The sequence below is a fragment of the Hemitrygon akajei genome, chromosome 11, assembly GCF_048418815.1.
Source record: "Hemitrygon akajei chromosome 11, sHemAka1.3, whole genome shotgun sequence".
NCBI classification, from domain to species: Eukaryota; Metazoa; Chordata; class Chondrichthyes; order Myliobatiformes; family Dasyatidae; genus Hemitrygon; species Hemitrygon akajei.
The window spans coordinates 41,495,590-41,520,045 of record NC_133134.1 but is presented as its reverse complement, the minus strand read 5'-3'; the positions used below and the strand labels follow the sequence as shown (position 1 = coordinate 41,520,045).

The window sequence follows — 24,456 nt, the reverse complement described above, 5'->3', positions numbered from 1 at the left end:
GCAGTAGGTTTTCTATGCTTCTATAAGGTAAGATTTGGCGAATCCTTGCTTTCCAGTCTTATTAAATGTAATCCCAGCTGTCTGCGTGTAAAGGGCAGGCAGTACATTAAGAGAATCATAGATAAGTGCATGAAGGTGAATGGAAGAGAAGATTGTTTTCAGTGGATACGATGAAGCAAGTAGACTGGAAGCACTGTAGCGTAATGGTTAGCACAATGCTTTACACTTCCAGCGACCTGGGTTCAATTCCCACAGCTGCCTGTAAGGAGTTTGTATGTTCCCCCCGAGACTGCGTGGGTTTCCTCTGGGTGCTCCAGTTTCCTCCCACAGTCCAAAGATGTACTGGTTGGTGGGGTAATTGGTCATTGTAAATTGCCCTGTGAATAGGCTTGGGTTAAGTCGGGGTTACAGGGCGTTGTGGCTCAAAGGGCCGGAAGGGACCATTCCATACTGTATGTCAATAAAAATAAAAATTTAAAAGAACACTTTATTTGATAAAGAAGTCCAAACAGGTGCATGGTATGTTCAAGTCCCTGGATCATACACTTTCCAAGAGTCCATTTGAGCAGTTGTTGGCATGGATAACCGAGTCCACGTTCTGCTGGTTCTGAGAGAGAAAAAAGGCATAAATAAGTGCAGTGAGATTAGGAATGAAGTTATTACATGCATAATATACATAACTAGATTTCATCCAAGTCAATGTGGCTGAGGTTTGTTTCCATGTGTCTAGTTAATAATTAATTTTGTCCCCATGTGCCCCCCGCAAAAGCAAGCATGCTAAAACATGACTGATCTTCAGAAGCACCCTTGCTGTAGGTAGTATTTGTGAGCTGGCTGAAAGGCCACCCTAATGATCTTACCCTCTCACTTCGGATAGTGGCTTAATATAGGGGGTGATAGCCTCCGGCCCGGCCAAACTTAAGAAATTTCGTTTAGGTGGATGCTGTGCAATGTGTCCCCTGTTACCCTGAAATAACAAACAGTACACAATATGCGATTAAGGGATTAAGCTTTATGATTCTTACTTTGACTATATGGTTAGTAAAGAAATGAAAAAAAGGGCCCAATCTTATTAAACAGTCTATTGCACAATGTTGGAGCTCACTGATCAGCCAATTGTTCACCATCGACCTCACTCCAAATCCACCCCATCCGGCGGTCTACCAGCTCTCTCCATTCACGTCTTCCCTCCTCGTTCCTCCCTGGCAAAAGACCACGAAAATCTCTCTTCCAGCTCACAAGAAAGAACAACAGCATTCCTAACCCCGTAATCTCTAGTCATAACCCAAACATTGCTGCTACAGAGAGACCATTACACCATCAGTGAAACCTTACAGCATGTTACATAAGGAAGGAAAGACAAGATCTATGAGTATGAGAGTAGTTGACATATTCAGCCATGGTGGGTGGAGAAAATGTGTTTGATGTGGTTTTGAAGGACCAATGTGATTGCATAACGATATGTCAGATGGAGGTGGATAGAGGGATGTGAAGAAGTGCATGGACAGAGCATGCTGATACTATACCTGCAGACCTGATTTGACACCAGCAGTTACATTTGGGAAGACAGAGTATCAAGATGATAATCACAAGAGATTCTGCAGATGCTGGAAATCCAGAGCAACACACATAAAATGCTGGAGGAACTCAGCATCTATGGCAATGAATAAGCTGCAGACATCTTGGGCCGAAACCCTTCTTCAGGGCTGACAGAGGGAAAATGGCAGAATAAGAAGGTGGTGGGGCGGGGGGGGGGAGCAGAACGAGTACAATCTAGAAGGTGATAGGTGAAGCCAGATGGATGTGGGGGGGGAGGGTGAAGTAAGAAGCTAGGTGATAGGTAGAAGAGGTAAAGGGTTGGAGGAGAAGGAATCTAATAGAAGAGGAGAGTGGGAGAAAGGGAAGGTGGAGGGGTACTAAGGGGAGTTGATGGGTAGGTGAGGAGAAGGGTAAGAGGAAAAATGATTTTAAAAGAGTAGGCTCTTAGTTTTAAGATCAGTGATGAAGTCAGATTAAATTTCAGCAAGATTCAAGTCTGAACTAGTTCTATGTAAGGACAATGCAACTAGTCCCACTCTCCTGCCTTTTCCCATGACTTGTTTCCCTTTCAGGTACTTTGTCAACTCACCTCTGAAAGCTACAGATGAATGTGTCTCCACTATTTCTCTGCCTGTGCCTGCTGTGTCGGTGGAAATGCTAAAGGCTCATGAAAATTTCTTGACGAGGACATAAGGTAAGATTTGGCGAATCCGCGCTTTCCAGTCTTATTAAATGTAATCCCAGCTGTCTGCCTGTAAAGGGTAGGCAGTACATTAAGGGAATCATAGATAAGTGGATGAAGGTGAATGGAAAAGAAGATTGTGTTCAGTGGCTACGATGAAGCAAGTAGACTGAAAGGAGGCTCATGTGGAGCATAGACAAAATGACCTGCCTCTGCAATAAATTCTACCGAATCATATTGCAGCCTCTGCAAAAGAGCCCTGTTGAGATTGCATCTGTAACACTGTGTACAAGTCCAGTCTCCATATCCAAGGAAGATTATACTTACACCAGAGTATCTGCAGTCAATATTCATCAGGTTGATTCCTGGGCTGCAGATTTGCTCTGTGAAGAGAAGTTACGTACCATACTCTCTTGAATCTAGAAGAATGAGGGATATTCTTGATGAAACATACATCAAGGATTTAAGGATTTGAAAGGAATCACAGGGTGTGAGATAATATATCAGCAAAGATTTTATTGAACATAGGAGCTGCTGTGAGGGACAGAACAGTTCCTATTTTAGATTTTCTTATGAGGTTTATTTGTTGGATCATAACTCTCACGGAGAAAACCTGATTAGGATGTTCGGGATTTCAGATCAGACCAAAAGTGGAGCTTGAAGAGATCCCAGGATTGGGGGGGAGGGGCAACACAGTAGCATAGCAGTTAGCGTAACGCTATTACAGGCCAACAATCGAGGTTCGATTCCACCTCTATACTGAGAATCAGGTGATATGATATATATATATATGTTATATATATCATATCACCAACGTACATCGTGAAATTTGTTGTCTTTGCAGCAGCAGTACAATGCGATCATAATAATAGGAAATATGTGAATTGCAGTGAATATAGGTATTAGGTAGTTAAATAAGTAGTGGAAAGATAGAAATTTAAAAAGTGTTGAGGTAGTATTCATGGGTTCAATGTCCATTCAGAAATCAGATGGCAGAGGGGAAGAAGTTGTTCCTGAATCATTGAGCGTGGGTCTTCACACTTCTAGACTTCCTCCCTGATGGTAGCAATGAGAGCAAGGCATGACCTGAGTTATGGGGGTACATTCTCCCTGTGACAGCATGGGTTTCCTCCAGCTGCTTCAGTTCCTCCCACATTCCAAAGATGTATGGGTTAGTCGGTTAATTAGTCACATGGGTGCAATTGGCAATCGTGTGAAATCATTGGGCTGGAAGGGCCTGTTGCCATTGTGTATCTCCTAAAAAAGTCACAGGATGGGTGAAGTGGGACAGGAAGATGAGAAGGTCTTAGGTGAATCATGGACCTGGATGAGGTCACAGCATGTGAGTGAGCTGGGGAGTGAGAGAAAGCTACAGGGTGGAATGAGGTGGGACATAGAGTTAGAGACGGCAGTATGTGTGAAGAATTTCACAGAATTCACCTCCAGGAGTCACGGCAGAACTCTAGAAAATTGATCCAGAAGCTTCATTAGGATTGGAGCAGTGACCTTTGGTAACCAGAAACAGCTCAACAGGAATCAGGAGTTTGCTTCCATGCCAATTACTCTATCGGGTAACATGGTGCTTCCCAATAATGAGTTATTCCTTTTATGCAACTTCAGCTTTATATTTTTATTTAACCCTTTCTTTCACACGTATGTAGATTTAATTTCACTACCGCCTTTTAAACCTTAACCTGCACTGTCTGATCTTCAATGAGGCAGAGGGAAAGAGAAGCTCTTGAATACACACATAGTGCAATTTTTTTCAAAGGCGCCTTTATTGTTCAAACACCTGTAGAATATATAATTTTCATTTTAAAAATACATCATTTTAATTAGGCCTCTATATTTTATTTCCAAGATTATTCACATATAGACATTGGGCAGTGTATGCCAGGAACAATAGATGCCTTTACTCAGGAAGGCTATACGTTGTGAAAATTATTTTGTTTAAAAAAACAATATTTTTTAGAATGACTGAATCAAATGAGTACATGTATGCCTTGACCACTCTCATGAAAGCTCTATGCTATCACATCCAGCATCTTATGCTGAAAGGCAAATTTAAATAGGATGCCTCGTATCTTTGCGATGTACCAGGGTGTGGCCACTATTGCATGCAAACAGCTACTTGGAGCCACAACTTAGAGCTGAGTGTCTGGTGGTGAGTGAGCTGCCCCAGAATGGGATCGATAAGCTCCTTCACCAGAGGTGCTACCCTTCACTGGACACCCCATACACCCTGAAGACCATAAAAGACCAAGAAATGTCCTTGGCAAGCAGGGTCAAGGAGAATCCCACGGTTTTTATACTTTATTAAGAGAAAGAGGATAACTAGGGAGAAGGTAGATCCACTCAAGGATAAAGTGGGGACTTTGTGCTTAGAGTTAGAGCAAGTGGCTGGGATACTAAATGAATACCTTTCATCAGTATTTACTGAAGAGAAAGATTTGGAGGGCAGTGAAGGCAGGGTGGGGCATTTTGTGCTGGTACATTTTGAGGTTAAGGGGGAGGTAATGCTGGGTCCTCTGAAAAGCATTAAGGCTGTTAAGTTCCCAGGGCTTGATGGCAGATGTGCCAGAATATTGAAAGAAGCAAGTGAGAAGATCACTAGGACTATGACAAAGATCATTATGTCCTCACTAGCAATAGGTGAAGATTGCCTGAGGACCAGAAAGTAGCAAATTTTGTGTTTTCGTTCAAGAACGGAAATAGAGATAATCCAGATAATTACAGATGTTCATATCAGTGGTAAAGAAGCTATTGGAGAGGATACTGAGGAATAGGATTTATGCACATTTGGAATGACAGGCCCTGATTAGGGATAACCAGCATGGCTTTGTGCAGGGTATGTCATGTCTTATAAACTTGATTGAGCTTTTTGAGGAGCTGACAAAGATGGCTGATGAAGTAAAGCAGTAGAAATTATTTACATGGATTTTAGTAAGACATTTGACAAGGTCTCTCATAGCAGGTTGTTTCAGGAGATAAAGCTGCAAGAGATCCATGTTAAATTACAAGTTTGGATTTGGAATTGGCTTGCCTTTAGAAGGCAGAAAATAGAGGTGGAAGATTATTATTCTGGCTTGAGATCCTTTACCACTGATGTTCCACAAGAATCAGTTGGGACCTTTGCTGTTTGTGATATATATATCAATGATTTGGATGAAAATGTGGATGGCTGGATTAGCAACTTTGCAGATGACACCAAGACTAGGGGTGTTGTAAAGGACCATCAAAAAAAGCAGTGTGATTATACATCAGTTGCAGATATGGGCAGAGGTATGGCAAATGGAGTTCATTCTGGGTGAGTGTGAGCTGTGCGCTTTGGAAGAGCAAAGGAAGGAGAAAACACACAATTAATGGCAGGCCCCTTAATAAGGGATCTTGAAGTCAAAAAAACTCTATAGTTCACTTTAAGTGTCTACACTGGTAGATAAGCTGACAAAAAAGCATATGAAATACTTGCCTCATTGGTAAGGATGTTGAATATAAGAGTAAGGAAGTCACATTGCAGCTATATAAAACTTTAGTCAGACCACAATTGGACTATTGTGTGCAGTATTGGTCATCCCATTACAGGAAGCGTATAGAAATGGTGGTATCAGGCAGTTTGGTGGAGTTTAAGAGGCTTTTCAGTATAGACACATGGAATATGAAGGTAATGGTGGGAGATGAATGATAAACAGAAGGAGAACATTTAATTATAAATTGGCATCAAGACTGGCACAACATCATGGGCTACATAGCCTGTCCAGTGCTGTACTGTTCTGTGTTCTATGCACCAAGCCATTCCGCATTGGGGTAGGAGCAAAATTGGTGAAAAGGTGCCTGGAATGAGAAATATCATTCATAGAACACTTATGTCTCACTTGTGTCAGTAGCCATTTTATTGGCCTATAACTGTTCTCTAAATAGCCCCTGTATAGGTGAAACTATCTATTTACAGCATTCAAGACAGTGAAATATTCTTACTTAGAAATTACAAAACAGCACGTGTGGGTATAGAAAGAGTAAAGTTTTATAGTTAAGCTATATGCATTTGAATGCTTGACACAGTGTAATGTTGTCAAGTTTCCAGTCATATGGGTATCACTTACAGTTCTTTACTTTTCCCATCAGGTTTCTACTCTCCCAGCTTGTTTACAATCAAATTCCACTTCTTACTTGGAGCGAGACCTTTTTCTTTGTTAAAATTCTTTTCTTCTAGTTTCCAAGCCAGTGTCTCTTGGGATCGCCTGGTAAAGGAAGCCATTGAAATAAAACTGGAGGAAAAGAATTTTAACAAAAGCAAAGGTCTCGCTCTAAGTAAGAACTGGGATTTGATTGTAAACAAGGTGGGAGAATGGAAGCCTGATTGGATGAGGACTAACCAATCAGGAGGGACGGACTACGGGGTATAAATACCACCAGACTAGACATGCCTGATGAAGATGGCAGAGCTGGTCATCAAAACGTTGTTTAAAATCTATACCTGTATCTGGCTAGAAGCCTATGAAAAGCTTATTCGTCATTTACACCCAGAAAGCACCAGGTCCTTTTTGAACATAAGCAACACACACAGAACCACCCCACCTTTTCCCTTACAAGTAGAGTGCACCCTTCTGCTGTCTCCTTCTATGCTGAACATGCATACATTTCTGTACTACTTTTTCTTGATGGACATCCTGCCCCTTATCTGAGACAGCTACGTTATCACCCATCATGGGATCAGTTTCAGTGCCTTTGATGTGTAAAAATTGACTTCTTAAACAGACCGTGGAAAAGTGTTTGCGTTGTTGCTATCTTATTTATCATTGAGCTGAGCTGCAGTCTGCATGTCATGTAAATCATTAAAAAACACTTTCATAACACTTTCATTGCCTGAGCTTTAAAGCATGCTCCTGCCCCCACCTACCCTTTCCTCTCCTCACTACGGGAAGGACCCTGCACCCAATCCTGTTGGCGCAGATTTTAAGTAAAAAAAATCTTGAGCAACCCCAAAACATGGAAAAGGTTTCATTATCACTGACATTCACTCAGTGGCTACATTTGTACACCTGCTCATTAATGCAAATATCTAATCAGCCAATCGCGTGGCAGTAACTCAATGCATTAAAACATGCAGATGTGGTCAAGAGCTTCAGTTGTCGTTCAGATCAAACATGAGAATGGGGAGGAAATGTGATCTAAATGCCTATGACCATGGAATGACTGACCCTACAGAGGACAGTAAAAACTGCTGGGAAGATCACCAGAGTCTCTCTCCCCCTTATTTGTGACATTTACTGAGGGTGTTATATACAAAGGGTGTTGGCACGTGGCCAAGTGGTTAAGGCGTTCGTCTAATTATCTGAAGGTCACTAGTTCAAGCCTTGGCTGAGGCTTGCATGTGTGTACTTGAGCAAGGCGCTTAACCACACATTGCTTTGCGATGACACCGATGCCAAGCTGTATGGATCCTAATGCCCTTCCCTTGGACAACATTGGTGGCGTGGAGAGGGGAGACTTGCAGCTTGGACAACTGCCAGTCTTCCATAAAGAAAACCTTGCCCAGGCTTGCGCCCTGGAAACTTTCCAAGGTGCAAATCCATGGTCTATTGAGACTAACGGAGGCCTACACACACAAATACAAAGGGTATTGTTGAGGAACCCTACCACCCATCCCATAATCTCTTTGATCCACTACCTTCAGGACAGAGGTACAAAAGCATCAGGACTAGGACTGCCAGACTGGGTAACAGCTTCTTCCCTCAGACTGTGAGTGTAATGAATGCTCTGCCACCATTGAGGTCTCGTCACTAGGACAGCGAGCTCTTACTGTTTACTGTACTGTCTACTGTCTAATGCCTACTTGCATTTTGAATGATATTTTATGAACCTCTTTGTGGTAATATTTGCTGTGAGTGATATATGTTACCTGTTTTGTGGGTACACCATGGTCCAGAGGTACCTTGTTTTGTTTGGTTGTATATATGTGCAGTCAGATGACAATAAACTTGAACTTGAACTGAAACTTGGTGCCAGACCGGGTGGTTTGAGTATCTCAGAAACTGCTGATCTCTTGAGATTTTCATGCTCCACCATCTCTGGCGTTTACAGAGAATGGTACGAAAAAAGAATCATCCAGTGAGTGGCAGTTCTATGGGCGAAAATGGCTTGTAACTGAGAATGGCCAGGCTGATTCAAACTTGACAGAAAGGAGACAGCAACTTGATTACCCAAGCATTACAACAATGGTGTTCAGAAGAGCATCACTGAATGCACAACTACTAACATATACACAATGGCCACTTTATTAGGTACAGAATGGCGACTGAGTGTCTGTTTTGTGGTAACGGAACAGTCCAAGAAATGAAAATTACTGTAAGTTACAACAAATAAGAAATAAACAGCACTGACGAGTCTCTATATGGAATAAGTTCACCACAATATTTAAGCAGTGTAGAATTTAGAGAATTGTATTTTTTTTTGACAGTACATGTTCACCGATAGCTACATCATAAAATATTTACCGGTAATTCTTCTGTGGAGATTTAGTTGCTGAGACCCTGTAGGTTACAGACCAGTTGGCATTCATAAACTTGGCAAACCAGCAAGCTGGCGATGAATAAGTAATCCAATTAAAAAAGCCTCCAGCTGCTAAACATTATTTATTCTAACAAATACACACTAACAATATTGATAGCAACATAACTACATACCCAGGACATGTAACAGTAGGCAATATAGATATCTGAACGTTGTCGATAGTGAAAATGAAAAGCATTGCAAACACTCAGCAGGTCAGGCAGCAGCTGTAGAGTGAGAACCAGAATTTAAATTTCTGGGTGATGACTTTTGACAAAAGGTCATTGACTTGCAACAATAACTTACTTTTTTCTGCTGCATTTGGTTTAGTGTTAACTGAAAATACCGGCCTCCTTTCCTGAAGGCGTTGATACTAAACAGATAGAGTTACACAGACTCAAGCAAATTTCTTGTGTGTGATATCAGATATTGAATGACGTGGAGGACAATATACGTTTGTAGTTGAAACTCATGTAGTTAGTGCCTAATACTGTCACAGTTGCCTTTGCAAAGGAAGATTCAAAGAGTTAAAATGCAGCATAGAAATTACATGACAGCATTCATACTTAAACAATAGAATTAATAACATATATTGTTTCAGAGTCACAGAACACTCCAGAAGAGTACCCGATCCTTTGACACGCCCAGTCTATGCTGAACTGTTACTCTGCCTAGTCCCACCAACCTGTACCTGGACCATAGCCCTCCATACCCTCTTATCCATGTACCTGTCCAAATTTCTATTAACAGTTGCAATCCACATTCATATCTTCTGTGGGCAGCTCGTTCCACACTCTCACCACCCTCTGAGTGAAGAAGTTCCCTTAAACATTTCACCTTTCCCCCTTAACCCATGGTCTCTAGTTGTAGTCTTACCCAAGCTCGGTGGAAAAAGCCTGCCTGCATTTACCCTATCTATACTCCTCATAATTTTGTATACCTCTATCAAATCTTCCCTCATTCCCCTACCCTGCAGCAGTAAAGTCCTAACCTATTCAACATTTTCCTATAGCTCAGGTCTTCAAATCCCACCAACATCCCCATAACTTTTTCTCTCTACTCTTTCAATCTTATTGATGTCTTTCCTGTAGCTATGTGACCAGAACTGCACACTATATTTAAAATTTGGACTCACCCCTGTCTTAAATAACTTCAACATAACATCGCAACTCCTGGACTCAATACTCTGATTTATGAAGGCCAATGTTTCAAAAGTTCTCTTTATGACCCTATCTTCCTGTGAAACAATTTTCAAGGAATTACGGATCTGTATTCCCAGATCCCTTTGTTCCACCACACTTCCTAGTACCCCACCGTTCACTGTGTAAGTCCTGCCTGGTTGGTCCAACTGAAGTGCAACACTTGTCCGCATTAAATTCCATCTGGCACTTTTCAGCCATTTTTCCAGCTGCTCCAGATCCTTCTGCAAGCTTTGCTAGCCTTAATAGTTTTGATAGTTTTTTGAGGTGATTTTAATAGGTCTTCAAACTGAAATGTTAACTCATTTTCTCTTTCCACAGTTGCTCCATGACTTTCCACAGATTTCTGACAATTCTGATTTCACATTTCTATCAGCTGCGATGTTTAAGAACATACAAACTCCTTACAGACAGCAGTAAGAATTGAACATCGATTACTGGCACTGTAAAGTGATACACTAATAGCTACACCACTGTGCTACTCAGTAATGTCTCAAGTTCAAGGCTCTTCAATAGCCTGTAACACAAACTCTTCTTCTCTTTCCTCAGAATGTGCCCAATCTGCTGAGTGCTTTCAGCAACTTCTGTTTTTATTTCCTACTTCCAACATCTAATTTTTTTGTAAAGTTTCAGGTTAGTCTCCAAAGGGAGAAACGGCCCTTCATCTTAGATCTTGATTCTATTTCTCTCCTCGTGTGCCTTTTGAACCTTTGGGTGCTTCCGGCATTTTCTAATCTTATTTCAGATTTCCAGCATCTCCAGTTATTGCCAATTATTCTGTTGGGGATGATTTAATGTTAATATGCAAATAATAAAAGAAATATCATTTTAAATTGTACACCGGTGAGTTTGATCATTTTTCAAAGTGTCAAAATTCTGGGCGTCATACTCCAGAGCATCAAATTCTGCATAAGTTTTCTGTAAAAACTATCTAAATCGAATGGTAATTGGGGAAGTTTTTACAGAACTCTTTGCGTTCCCCTTCAGGACATCTCAAAACACTTTGCAGACAGTGATGTACTTTGACTTGTAATCACTGGCATAATGAAGTGATTGGATAATAATCTTCCTCAGCAATCTTCATCAATGAACAAACATTAGCCACGGTGCCAGAGATAATGCTCTTTTGAAATAATGCTATGAATTATTTTATTTTTACCTGAGAGCATTGCTGTGCTTTAGTTTAACATTTCACCCAGAAGGTAGCATCTCTAATTGCATAGCACTCTCCCTAAATACAGTAGAATATCAGGTATAATTTTCTGAATAAGTCTCTAGACCAGGCAATCCCCTCCTGGAGTCCACAGACCCCTCGGTTGCTGGTAAGGCTCCATGGCATAAAGACGGTTGGGAACCTCTGCTCTAGAATGAATCTTTGATCAACAATTTTATGCTGGAGCCATCCGAGTGCTACGAGCCAGAGGCACCTGCAATCATGACATTCAGTTGCATGGGTGTGTCCAATAATCATGTCAAAAAGACACAAGGTTATGTTGCACTTACAAGTTTGTTGCATAAAGATTTATGATGTTAGAGATATCCCACCTAAAGGCGTCAAATTTAAATTCTGGGGCTTCACGTGCTTCCAGCTAAGCTATAGGGTTCCCATAGTTAACCAAATATTTAATTTATTAAATGTGGTGGTTGGCATCCATCTGTCTTGAAGGACAACGGGTGATGATGATCATCATCTCAAGTCTTGCTGGATGGTATGGAGATCCTGAGATGCCCAGTCATCAAGATCCCCCTCTCGGCCTCACTAGCATAGTCCAAAGGAAAGCTTGTGAAGCAATATGTTTGGCACCAGCTCGGCTGCAGGAGCTGCAGAAGGATGTTCAATGACGTCCAGCCGCCTTAGGGGCTCCACTCCGGATTCGCTGTCTGGGTTTACTCCTGTAGCTTTTGTCTCTCCCACAAGGCAGTGGGGCTATTTACCATAGCTGCGGATCTGGTTCATGAGCACCAGGGCATGTCCACACACTGGTGGGCTTGCGTGCTATGTGTGCAGGGGCCAGACCTCCTCTCCGTCCTCTGTAATTCAGCCTAAGTCCGAAAGGAGTTCATTTTCCGTGTGTCGCCAGTGAGGAGGCACTACAAGAGGCTTGCTGTCGGAGTATGTACTGGAGGGGAGAGACTTGCACATTCAGCTTTCCTTGTCACAAGACTGCTAGCCAGCAGTGGAAGCTGAAAGTGAGAGCGATATGCACTACCCACTACACTAGCACACTAGACACATCACAATTTTGACACCAATCATTTCAAAAATGATAAAAATACCAATAAAGAATATATATACACTTCAAGCTGCTGTATTTATTACCTGTGGGACAAAGAGAAAAAATATTTTTGTTGAGTTATAATTAAAGACATATTTTGCTGTTGGAATTCAAAAAATGTTGATGATTCCAGCACCCCACTTTTTCATGTAATAGAAGATAGCTAGGTTAAGGATTTAAAGAGGGCAAATTATGAACTCAAGACCTGGAGTGGAGTTTAAACCCAAAGTCTTCTCATAGCACTGTTGAAGTCTTGCTGACGGAACTAACTAAAACACACACACCTTGGACATTGGTTAGAAACAAACACTCAAGTATAAATGCATATGAAAGATTCAGCATGCATTATTATTCCATGTATTAATAGATAACATGATCATGATATGCAATGTTTAGAAGTAGGGAATGTGTAGTCTACTTATTATGGGTATAAAAGGATGAGGCTGTTGCATTTTTAAATCAGTTCCATACTGACAAGATCACACAAAGAACGAGATATGAGCAAACTTGTCTTACAAAAATGCTCGTGAAAATTATTGTTTTCATAATGGATGTTTTTCTGTTTTAGTGTTTTGCTTCAAGGTACATTGTACCTTGTGCAAATTACTCTAGCAATACAGAAAATCTCCCAGTTAAAACCTTGTTATAATTATTTGAAAATTATTTTAGCGATAAATATGTAGACATTGCAGAATCACTGCTATTGTGAAGGAAATAAAAGGACACTTTTGTGATTCTCGTCTCTAGCCTGCTGTTGCTAGGCAGTGGGCAGCTTATCTCCCAGTTTCCACAGACACTGACACAACACAATATGGAGGAGAGTACGTGCATAATAATTGTGTACATAGACATTGTTTACAACTGTCAGATGTTGTTAAAAGAAACGCTGATTACTCTTTTCAAAACTGAGGAGCTCCATTAGTGTATTCATTCTGTTTTGTAGGACAGTGTCACCTTTCATGTTTTTTACAAGGCAAACTCTCTTCCTCATTTATTGGTGCCTCTATTTATAATATGCTTTCCATTCTTCCCTGCAAAGTGCTATAATGTCACTGTGGCTCAGTGGGAAGCAACTGAGTCAGAGGGTTGGGTATTGAAGTCCTGCTCCAGAGCATAGGTCTAGGCTGATACCGAGACAATTTTCTCATTGTCAGATTGTTACCATCTTGTACTGTGCTTGGCAAACCTTCTGAAGTTCTTTGAAGAAGTAACCAACAAGATAGATGAGGGTAGGGCTGTAGATGTTCTCTCTTTCAACCTTAGCAAGGTCCTTGACAAGTCTCACAGAGTGACCTGATCTGGAAGGTTAGTTTCCATGGAATCCAGGTAGAATTAGTTGGGCAAATGCAAAATTGGCTTGGAGGTAGGAAGCAGAGGATAGTGTTTAAGGCTTGTTTCTCAGAACGGAGGCCGGTGACTAGTGCTATGCCACTAGGGCTGGCGTTGGGACCTTTATTATTTGCTAGTCATGTAAATAATTTAGATGCAAATGCACAAGGCTTGGTCAGTAAGTTTATGGATGACATGAAATTGGGAGGTGTTGATAGTGAACAAGGTTTTATAGATCATAGAGGGATCTTAACAGTTAGGGAGGTGGGCCGAGGATTGGCAAACAGATTTCAATTCAAATTAGTGTGAATGTGATGCACTTTGGAAGTCAAACCAGCCTAGGGTACGAGGGAGTGCAATGGAATGGAAGAATCTGGGGTATGAGTACATACCTTATTAAAAGTAGCACCACAGGTAAAGACGCCGGTGTAAAAGATGCTTAGTACGCTGACCTCATCAGTCAGGGCATTGAGGTTATGAGTTGGGACTCTATGTTACAGTTGTATAAGTTGATGCTGAGACTTCACTGGAAAATTTATCTGCAGTTTTGGTGCCCTGTTAGAGGAAAAAATACAGAAAAGGTTTACAAGGATTTTGCCAAGACACCAGGGTTTGAGTTATAGTGAGAGGCTGGCCAGACTGGCTTTTATTCTTTGGTATGAAGGAGAATAAGGACAGACTTATACTGAGGCATGTATAAGATAGACATTTGCAGTCTTTTCCCTAGGACTGGGGGATCAAAAACTAAGGGATATTGATTTAGGGTGAGATGGAAATGATATAAAAATGTCCTAAGGGGCAACGTTTTTTTTTCTGCAGAAGGTGGGGAATACATGGAGCAAGCTGCCAGAAGTGGCTGAGGCAGGTACAATAGTATCATTGAAGAAGCACTTGAATAGGTATATGGAGGGCTAGGTTTGAGAGATACGAGCCGAATGCAGGAGACTGGGAATAGCTGGGTGGTTGTGGTGGTAAGCATGTACTTGTTGGGCCGAATAGTCAGCATCTTTGGTGCATTGCTGTTTGGCCATATGAGAGGAGGCTCCCAGAAGCCTCCAATACTTGTTGGGAAATTGTTAAATGAAAGGTATTGCAATTGCAATTAAGAGTTTCTGCACATTTTAACCTACAAATGATTAATAGAACTACCTTAAATTGTGAAGAACTTTGTACAGTGACCCAACTGGTGAATGACCCTGATTTACTGTAAGGTCACATGTAACTTCTGTTGTCCATCCATTGTGTGTTGTTAGCCTGGTAACTAGAGATAGCATTAATGGGATATTTAATAGAAGTTCAAGCACTAATTTTTTTATGGTTTTAGATACCAAACAAAATGCTTAAATTTCGCCTAGCCTCTTTCATTATAGCTGCTTTTGCGTCAAGCATCCTCTGTGTAGTCCAGGGCTCCCTGCTAGTTGATTGGTAATCATATCATGAAATACATTGCCAGATAGACTAGATGAGATCTTTAGGGACTAATTTTCTCTGTGCATATTAGATGTGTAATTGCTTCTAATTTTTTTGAAGTGGCTGCTGGCGATGTGTAAGTTAGCCTCGCCCTCTAGTAGAGGTTATTGTTTCAACACCAGGTAATCAGAATGTAAATACAACACACTCATTGCCAGTTTGAAACTTTCCAGTATTTATACAGTAAGATACAAATGAAGGCCATTCTTTAATGGAAAGATAGTACTTCCCCACACCATCTATCTTCATAATTTGATTTAAACATCTTAGCATTGCAGCTCCTCAGACTCAATTTCCACCTTTAGGCAGACTTGAGTTATTATGACAAAAGCCAGACCTCAGCCACAATGGAGAACTGAGTGAGATTTGAGGGCACACTCTTGCTGTTTGTGCTGGCCAGTCCTGTTCTCCAAACTTATTATTCCTTAGGGCTTAGGTTTATTTTTACAATGAATTAGGCTGCGTCATACCACGGCTGGCACTCCAGCTAACATCTACTTTCCACTTAATGGAAATTTGGCTGAGAGCTGCACTTGGATGATTCTTTTCTTGCACCCTTCTCCCCTCAGCTTGGCAAAACGAGCCCTGTTGCTTTCTGCAAATTAACTTTTTCCATAGTAAGGCAAGGTAATGATCATTGGTAGGTGGTAGAATCAGACAGACATTGCAATCAAGCTTGACTAGCCTCCAGTAGGATAACAATCAGCCAAGGCTAACTGTTGCCTTCAGAGCTTGGTACTAATCCTGAAAGTTGCTCTAAGATGAGCAATATTAATACAGAATCAGAATCAGAATCAGGTTAATATCACTGAAATAGGTCCTGAAATTTGTTGCTTCGTAGTAGCAGTACAATATACATAAACTATAAAAATATACACACAGCATGTACAAGTTAATTAAGTAGTGCAAAACAAGAGCAAAAATAGTGAGGTTGTGTTCCTGGGTTCATTGTCTGTTCAGAAATCTGATGGCCGAGGGAAAGAAGCTCCTTCTAAGATGTCGAATGTTTGTCTTCCTGCCAATCCTGGAAAATCCTGGCAATTCCAGACAATGTTTCTCACTCTCTGCATGCCACCTTGGCTGAACAGAGGAACACTTCTAGTAGTAGACTAAGACAACTGTACTGCTTCAGAGAGTGCTATATGAGGTCATACTTAACCTCAGCCATTGGGCTCTATAATGGGTCAACCTATAGCCAGGGAACTTCTATTAGACTGTTTGTGGTAACTTACTTTTTATTCTTTCTACTTCTCTTCAAATATCTATATCTGTGCATTTGTAATGCTACTGTGACACTGCAATTTCCTTTGGGATCAATGAAGTATCTATCTACCGTCAGGCTCTTGTACCTTCTCCATGATGGTTCTAATAAGAAGAGAACATGTCCTGGGTGATGGGGGACCTTAATGATGGATGCCACCTTTTTGAAACTTTTGAAGATGTCCTCATTGCTGGGTGGCTAGCACATGGTGGAGGTGGCTGAGTTTGCAGCCCCCTCACTATTTTTGATCTTGTGCAGTGGCCCATCCATACTAGCTGGTGATGGCAACCAGTTAGAACACTCTCTATGAACCATCTGTAGAAATTAGCTCGGGTCTTTGGTGACATACCAAACTCCTGATGAAATGTAGCTACTGATAGTTGCATAGTTGCACAGTTGCAACTCTTCATAGTTGCATCAATATGTTGGGCCCAGGACCCATGAACTACAGACTACAGTTCAAATTGGGGACATGACTGGTCAACATTTAATACATGGCAATTAAAAATCATTTCTTCCTAAAAGAGACTGAAACATTATAAATCAGTATGATCATTATTTTAGATGTTTTTAGGCAGAGGAGCACTAAAATACTCTTGGGTACTGGATGTTCATCTCAGACAGTACTTTTATGACTCACTGTGTTCACTTTTATTTTTCATGATTTAACACAGCTCAGGACCATGGGAAAATTCACTTCACTCTCTGGCAACGCCTTTCATTTCAGCACCAGGCTTTTCCCTTTGCTTGGTCTGAGTGGAACTGTGAAGGTGAGAAGTTGTTTTCTGCGTTGACCATGGCTTCCACTGGGTTTGAACCACTTCCATCTGCAGGGTTGCAAAAGGAAGAATTTTGTGACAATTGAAGTGCACTTTGTAGGCTTGGAATTGAATTGCCTCCAGAGTCTCATTAGAGACTTGTTGTGCAAACATGTTGTCTAACCAAATGCTCCATCTGCTCTTTTTTAGCTGCAGGCAGCCCTTAATGGTGCTCCTTCTTACAAGTAACAGAAATACATATTCATGCCATTAGATTTTTAAATGTTTTGTTTAGCTCATCAAAGTGAAGATCTAATAGGACATGATTGACTCTTGAACCATGACTTCACTTTACTGAGAGATGGCAATTGAATGGGATTTTGTTTAATCAATCACCTGAGAACCCACAGAATGAGAATGGAATCATCCTCAAACCCGAGGGACTACCTGAGAAGATAGGATAGAAAGCACAGCTATATTGCCTTGTTACTTTTCTGATAATATTTTTCATATCTCTTTCATTTTTAACTTGACTATGACAATCCTCCAGTTTTGAAATCAAAGACTATATTTCACCCTGTGGTTCGAGCAGGAAAACTTGATGTTCTGTCCTATTTTTCATTATATGCGAATGTAAAGTCTGCAGAAAATTATTCACAGACTTTAAACATAGTAAGTGAATAATCCCGAATTCTAGAACAGAATCTCGTTTAAAAAGCAACTGCTTGTTTATAATTATATCATGAACAGATTAAGTTGGAGGGCCAAGGAAGACCAGCTGAACAGAGGCTTCATAGTTGAGGGTGTTATTTTTAAATTCACGAATGATTGCAATCACATTGCAATGTAATCTCATGGGAAAGGCGTTCTTTCTATTCTATGCAAATCTGTGTTTCAGTCAGAACTGCAGCAAAAGCACCAATATCCTGCGGCTTTACAAAATATAACAACCCATAGCAGTTAATAGGAACAATGGCAGACAAGAATTGATCCCAAATCCCAAGAAGAGATATCGGGGCAGGTGGAAATCAGGAAGCTCAGAAATAATTCCCAATCCCAGCATGGAGGCAGCTAAAGCCAAGGCCTCCAAGAGCAAGGTGAGGGTAACTGAAGATGCGCAGAAAGCCAAAAATGACATAATGGTTCTCGGAGGTTGAGATTAAACGAAAGGTGGAAAGTAGAAGAGCCATAAAGTGATCCTCTCTCAAGATGAACGTTTTGATTTTAAGGCAAAACTAAACTAATAATCATTTCAAATTATGAGATAATTAATTGGGATTTGTGTGAGTTAGAGCACCAACCGTAAACATTTGGATTAGCTTATAGCAATTATGATGATTAAGAAATCTACTAATGAAAAACAATCTGGTCTCCTTCAGAAAGCAAACCGTAGAAGGAACTCGAGAAGTCAGAAGGGATCTGGCAAGGGAAATGGGCATTAAGACCCTTCATCAGGACTGAACAAGAAGAGGGGATGGCCAGGATGAAGAGATGAAAAGAAGGGGTGGGGCAAGAGCTGACAAGTGAAACGTGGATCCAGGTGAGGAGGGATGATTAGCAGGTGGAAGATAGCAGATGGCAGGTGGAAAGAGCAACAGAGGCTGGGGGTGATTGCTGGAGGTAACAAAGGGCTGCAAATGGAAGCATCTGATGGCAAAAGGTGAGCATAGAACTAAATAAGGGTAAAGGGAGGAGAGCCAGTGGGAGGCGTGCGTGGGTAATGGGCAGACGGAGTAAATGGAGGAGGGAAAATAAACTGGGAGAGAGGGGGTTTAGGAAAAGGGATGGGAAAGAGCTATTGTTTGCCAGCTCTGGTTCCATCCATCCCCTTCAGGTCTTTACACCGGCGATTTCCCTGTGCCCTTTCACTCCATATAAGTGGACTGAGCTCAAAACATTGACTGCTCCCCTGTACCGATGCTCCCAGCGGTTTTGTCTTTTGTTTATTCCGGATTCCAGTATCTGCAGTCTTATTTGTCTCCAGTTTGGTTCCATACTGATGCACAGCTACTTCCATTAATAATGGGCTTTTATTTCAGAAATGTCTCTGAGGAAATGAGGAGGATAGGAGTGGGAAAAAATCTCAATAGGAGAAGCAGGAGAAGTGATTTGTTGATCACAACGATGGATTTATTTATGGCTTTTAGGGGAGAGCAGGCAGATGAAACCTCTGAAAATCAAAAGTGAAGTAAACAGATGAAAGCAGTCTGTTTATAAAAAATGCATTTCACTAGATAACAGGCAATGGTTATCACAACACTGCAAGGCAAAAGTGGTTCATTGCTGTGTGAATGTCAATATGATTCCCTTACTGTCTTTAACCAGACATGTTCTCATTACTATCATTTGCAGTCTCACATTTATTTTAAAATCTATGGTTCTTTTATATTTATTTAGTGATCAGCATGGAATAGGCCCTCTCAGCCCTTCAAGCCACACTGTCCAGGAACCCCTAACATCCCCAATTCAATGCTATCCCAACCACAGGACAATTTACCATGACCAATTATTGGGTCTCGGCCCGCAATATCAACTTGTTTACTCTTTTCCATAGATGCTGCCTGGCCTGCTGTGTTCCTCCAGCAGTTTGTGCGTGCTGACCAATTAATTTACCTGGTATGTCTTCCGACTGTGGGAGGAAACCAGGGAATCTGGGGAAAACCCGTGCGTCTCCACTGGGAGGATGTATAGAGACGACTTAGAGAAGATGGGGGGGGGGGGGGGGGGGGATTGAACTGCAAACTCCAACATCCTGGGCTGTAATAGCATCATGCTGGTGGCTCAGCTACCGTGGTGCCCATTTCATACTTCCATTGTTCTGCTCACCGTTAATTAGAGTTCCCGTTGTATTCCACAAAATTCCTGTTTATTGTTAGGCGACAGAAGAGCACAGTAACAGCTTTTTTACAAAATGTTTGGGGATTGAAAATGAACAGAATGCACTCAGACACCAGACCTACTGTATCTCTAAATTATTAAACCCTGGCAGTCTTGATTAATTTGTTTTCTAGCTCTCCAGTTAGACTTTTTTGAATTGAGCTCCAGGGGCAGATGGTTAGACATGTTATGCAAGGCTGAAGCTAATCAGGAAGTATGCAGGAGTACAGAGCCCAGTCCATCGCGGGTAAGGCCCTCCCTACCATCACAGGAAAGCAGCATCCATCATCAAAGACCCTCATCACACAGGCCATGCTCTCGTCTCATTGATACCATCAGGAAAAAGGTACAGGCGCTTCCAGAGGCACAATATCAGGCTCAGGAACCATTATTACCCCTCAACCATCAGGCTCTTAAACCAGTGGGGATAACTTCACTCACCCCTTCACTGAACTGTTTCCTCAACCTATGGACTCACTTTCGAGGACTCTTCATCTCATGTTCTCGGATTTATTGCTTATTTGTTTATTATTATTTTTATAGTTCCACAGTCTGTTATCTTTTGCACAATAGTTGTTTGTCTGCCCAGTTGGGTGTGGTTTTTCACTGACTCTATTATGGCCCTTAGATTTACTGTGTATGTCCGCAAGAAAATAAATCTCAGGGCTGTATATGGTGACATATACAGTATGTACTTTGATAGTAAGTTTACGTGTGAAGTTTTTGAACTTTTTTTTTGAATGGCAGTAGATCAAGCAGTTTTCAGGTGATGGTTTAGGATGCGGGAACTATTGAGTGGAAAACACAGAAGAGCGCAGCAGGAATTAATGTCCTGAGTAAGAGAGAATTCAGAGTCTGAGAATTTGACATTTATTTATTTCTCGTTCCCTACATTCCCAATTTGGTGAATTTTCATAGTCACATATAGACCAGACTGGTTAAAAAAGCAGCTTTCTTAATGTAAAGTATATTTTATGAAGCTAGATTGTTTCTACATCAATCTCATAGTCTATTTACATTTTACTCATATGTTTATTTAATTGTTTGAATTGAAATTCCCCAGCTGTGGTTTACGGATTCGAACCAGCGACCCTGGATCCAAAACCTCTTGACTGCCGATGTAATGGTGGGTTGGGATGTAGAAGTGGTTGAAGAGATGTGCGTGGGTGATGTGGGTGCAATACATTAGTACTGGCAAGATAACAGGGCACTGAGATAGTTCAGACAAGAGGTGGGAGCACTGAGATATTGCAAACAAGCAGGTGGGATATGGAAGCAGAATGACTGAACTGACACGACATTGGAGCACGGGGATAGTACAAGAAGGGTACAGCAAAGGAACAATGAGCTGTTATTGTCAGAATGTGGGATCTCTGAGAATGTTTGCGCAGGTTATTGGAGCGCTGCGATGCAGGCGGTATATGGGAACATTAATCTGGAGGCAGGAAGCGTAAGCCTTGAGATGACACAAGTAGGATTTGAAAGCAATGAAATTGTCCAGGATGGATATTGGAGCCCTTAGAAGATGCATGAAAATTTGGAAGCCCATTGAAGTTCTAAGTTTAAAGCACATTTATTATCAATGTATGTATAACATGATACAACCCTGAAATTCATCTCCTTACAGGCAGCCACAAAACAAAGAAACCCAATAGAACCCATTAAAAAGAGACCATCAAACTCCCCTAATGTTCCGAAAAAGTGAACAAATCATGCAGATGAGAAAGGTAAGCAAGTTGCATTCAGAACTGAAGTTCACGAAAGTGAGTCCACAGACACGAAGCCAGCAGCCAATTCAGAGCCGGTTCGTTACAGATCACAGCCTCAGTTCAGTGCAGAGATGAGAAAACCTCACAGAGGCCTAAATTTCGCTGTAGGAGAAGCCATTCTCAATCTCTCCAAATCGGCTCGGTGCCCAGAGTGCTCCAACCTCACCTGATTCTCGACACCGGTCTATCCGGGCTGGCACTTTTCCAACATCCAATCTGTATAAACTTTAAGATGATGCTGGTGAAGCTCAGAGACTACTTTCCAGCTCAAACGAAGCAAAGAAAACTACTTTATTAGTCACTCTTTTCCTGGTAAATGATCACTGCAATCAATACCCTGTAGCTTCCCATTCAGAGTTCAGCCTGCACAAACTGGCATTATTGTGGTGTAAATTGAAGACTCGTAGGTGCAGGACGCTTACAGCATGGCATGCTCGGCCTGGGTACGAGAGCAGGGAATGAGCCCACGTTTGGTCATTGCTGAAGTGGACTTGGAGGCAATTCGATGTGGCAGAACTGAGGCAAGACAGGGTCAAGGTGGAGCCCCAGCTAGAGAGCAAGGAAGGACCCAAGGTTTGATCAACTTAGGCACCAGGTGAATTGAAAAGGTTGGGTACAGTCTGAATTGAGGCAGCGGGGGCCGAACCTGAGACCAAGAAACAACCCAATGTTTTGAGGGTTCAACTGCCAGGCCAGATTGAAAAGGTTGAGGTGTCAGGGTTGGAAATGGGGGAAGGGCCAGTTCAGCTCACAGCTCTGTGAGGTTTACTCATCTCTGCACTGAACTGAAGCTGTGGCCCGTAACTAACCGGATCTGAATCGGCTGCTGGCTTCGTGTCTGTGGACTTACTTTCATGAACTTCAGTTCTGAATGCAACTTGCTTACCTTTCTCATCTGCATGATTTGTTTACTTTTCGGAACACTAGGGGTGTTTGATGGTCTCTTTTTAATGGGTTCTATTGGGTTTCTTTCACAGTGGTGTGAGTTTCAAAAAATTTATTCACTGGCCCAGATAGTCTGGGAGCTCCTCTCTCTGCAGTGCTAATGCTGGGAGACTGCCCCGCCGCTGTGCTTCATGTCCGCGAACTGTGCAGCAATTTGCCCCACTAACGTGACGAACTGAATGCTGAGGCTTTGGGCCTACTCTGGTCTGCGCCAGGAATTTGGATCTAAGGACTCACTTTGGTTCGGAATGCTGTTGTTGCTCGCTCCTATTGTTTGTGTGATTTGTTTTTTTTCTCTTTTTCTGTGGGTACTGGGGGTTGGTCTTATTTTTTAGTTGGGTTCTTCTGGGTTCCTTGCTTTGTGACTGCCTGTCAGCAAGCGAATCTCAAGGTTGTATAATTTATACATTCTTTGATAATAAATGCACTTTGAATTTTTTGAAGTGAAATAGTACAGGGAATATATAGGAAGGTCAGCGAGAGCATTGATTAGTGCTGGATTTAGTTGACCAGTCTTTCACTAGGAAACTGGAACAACATGAAAAATGACACATTGCAGGCTTAATAATTCAGTTTTTCTCTTCATGGGTTAGAGCAGAGGTGGTGAACCTATGGCACATGTGCCCAAGATGGCGCGCACAAAAATTTTGTTGGGATGTGGCATTCAGTGCCACCAGTCGATTCTTTAAATCCAGCCCATAGATACATAATAGATACATAACAGCCCAAAGATACATAATGATTATCTTTACTGCTAAATGAAGCAGTGAATGATTTTTCACAGCCTGAGAGCAGTAAGATGTTTTTACAAGAAATGCCTCTTGCCAACTGGATGAATACGTGACGTTGGATGTCACATGATGGGCAGTTACAAAGAAAGCACGGGAGTGCCTTTACTTCCTTAGGAGTTTGTGAAGATTTGGCATGGCATTTAAAACTTTGACAAAATTCTATACTGTAGATAGATGGTGGAGAGTATAACTGGCTGTATCTCAGCCTAGTATGGAAACACCAATGCCCTTGAATGGAAAATCCTACAAAAAGTAATGGATACAGCAGAGTCCATCATGATTAAAAACCCTCAGTAAGGGCTCATTTTTGATTCAGAATGCCGTTGTTCACTTGCTTACATGATTTGTATTTTTTCTTTCTCTTGTGCAATTTTGTATTTTTTTTTCTTTAAGTTGAGTTCTTTTGGGTTTCTTGCTTCGTGGTTACCTGTGAGCATGCAAATCTCGACATTATACAACTTGTACATGCTTTAATAATAAAGGTACTTGAATCTACATGGAGCGTTGTTGCAGGAAAGCAGCATCCATTATTGGGGACCCCCACCACCCAGGTCATGCTCTCTTCTCACCGCTGCTGTCAGGAAGAAGGTATAGGAAACTCAGAACTCACACCACCAGGTTCAGGAACAATTATTACCCCTCAACCATCAAGCTCTTGCACCAAAGGAGATAACTTCACTGAACTTCATTTGTGCCATTACTGAACTGTTCCCAGAACCTATTAGCTCACTTTCAAGGACTCTTCATTTCCTGTTCTTGATAGTTCTTGCCTGTTTGTCTGTCTGTCTATCTATCTATCTATCTAATTATCTTTTTTCTCGTCCTTTTTTTCACAGTTTGTTGTCTTTTACACAATGCTTGTCCACCCTATTGATGTGGTCTTTCATTGATTCTATTTTGGTTATTGGATTTATTAAATATAAATCTAATAACAGTACTAGAATCATGAAAAACTGCACCAACAAGTAAATGAATCTCAAGGTTGTACATAGTGACATCTATGTACTTTGA

At 41.4% G+C, this 24,456-nt stretch overlaps 1 protein-coding gene across 1 annotated transcript in view; it reads left to right on the top strand.

The window, feature by feature from the left end:
* The window catches only part of slc29a4a (solute carrier family 29 member 4a), a 229,853-nt gene that overhangs the window by 4,100 nt on the left and 201,297 nt on the right, over window positions 1–24,456 (top strand). The window contains exon 2 of the mRNA XM_073060696.1: window positions 2,112–2,233. The gene's annotated coding sequence lies outside the window, so the exon portion shown is untranslated. The remainder of the gene's footprint in view (window positions 1–2,111; window positions 2,234–24,456) is intronic.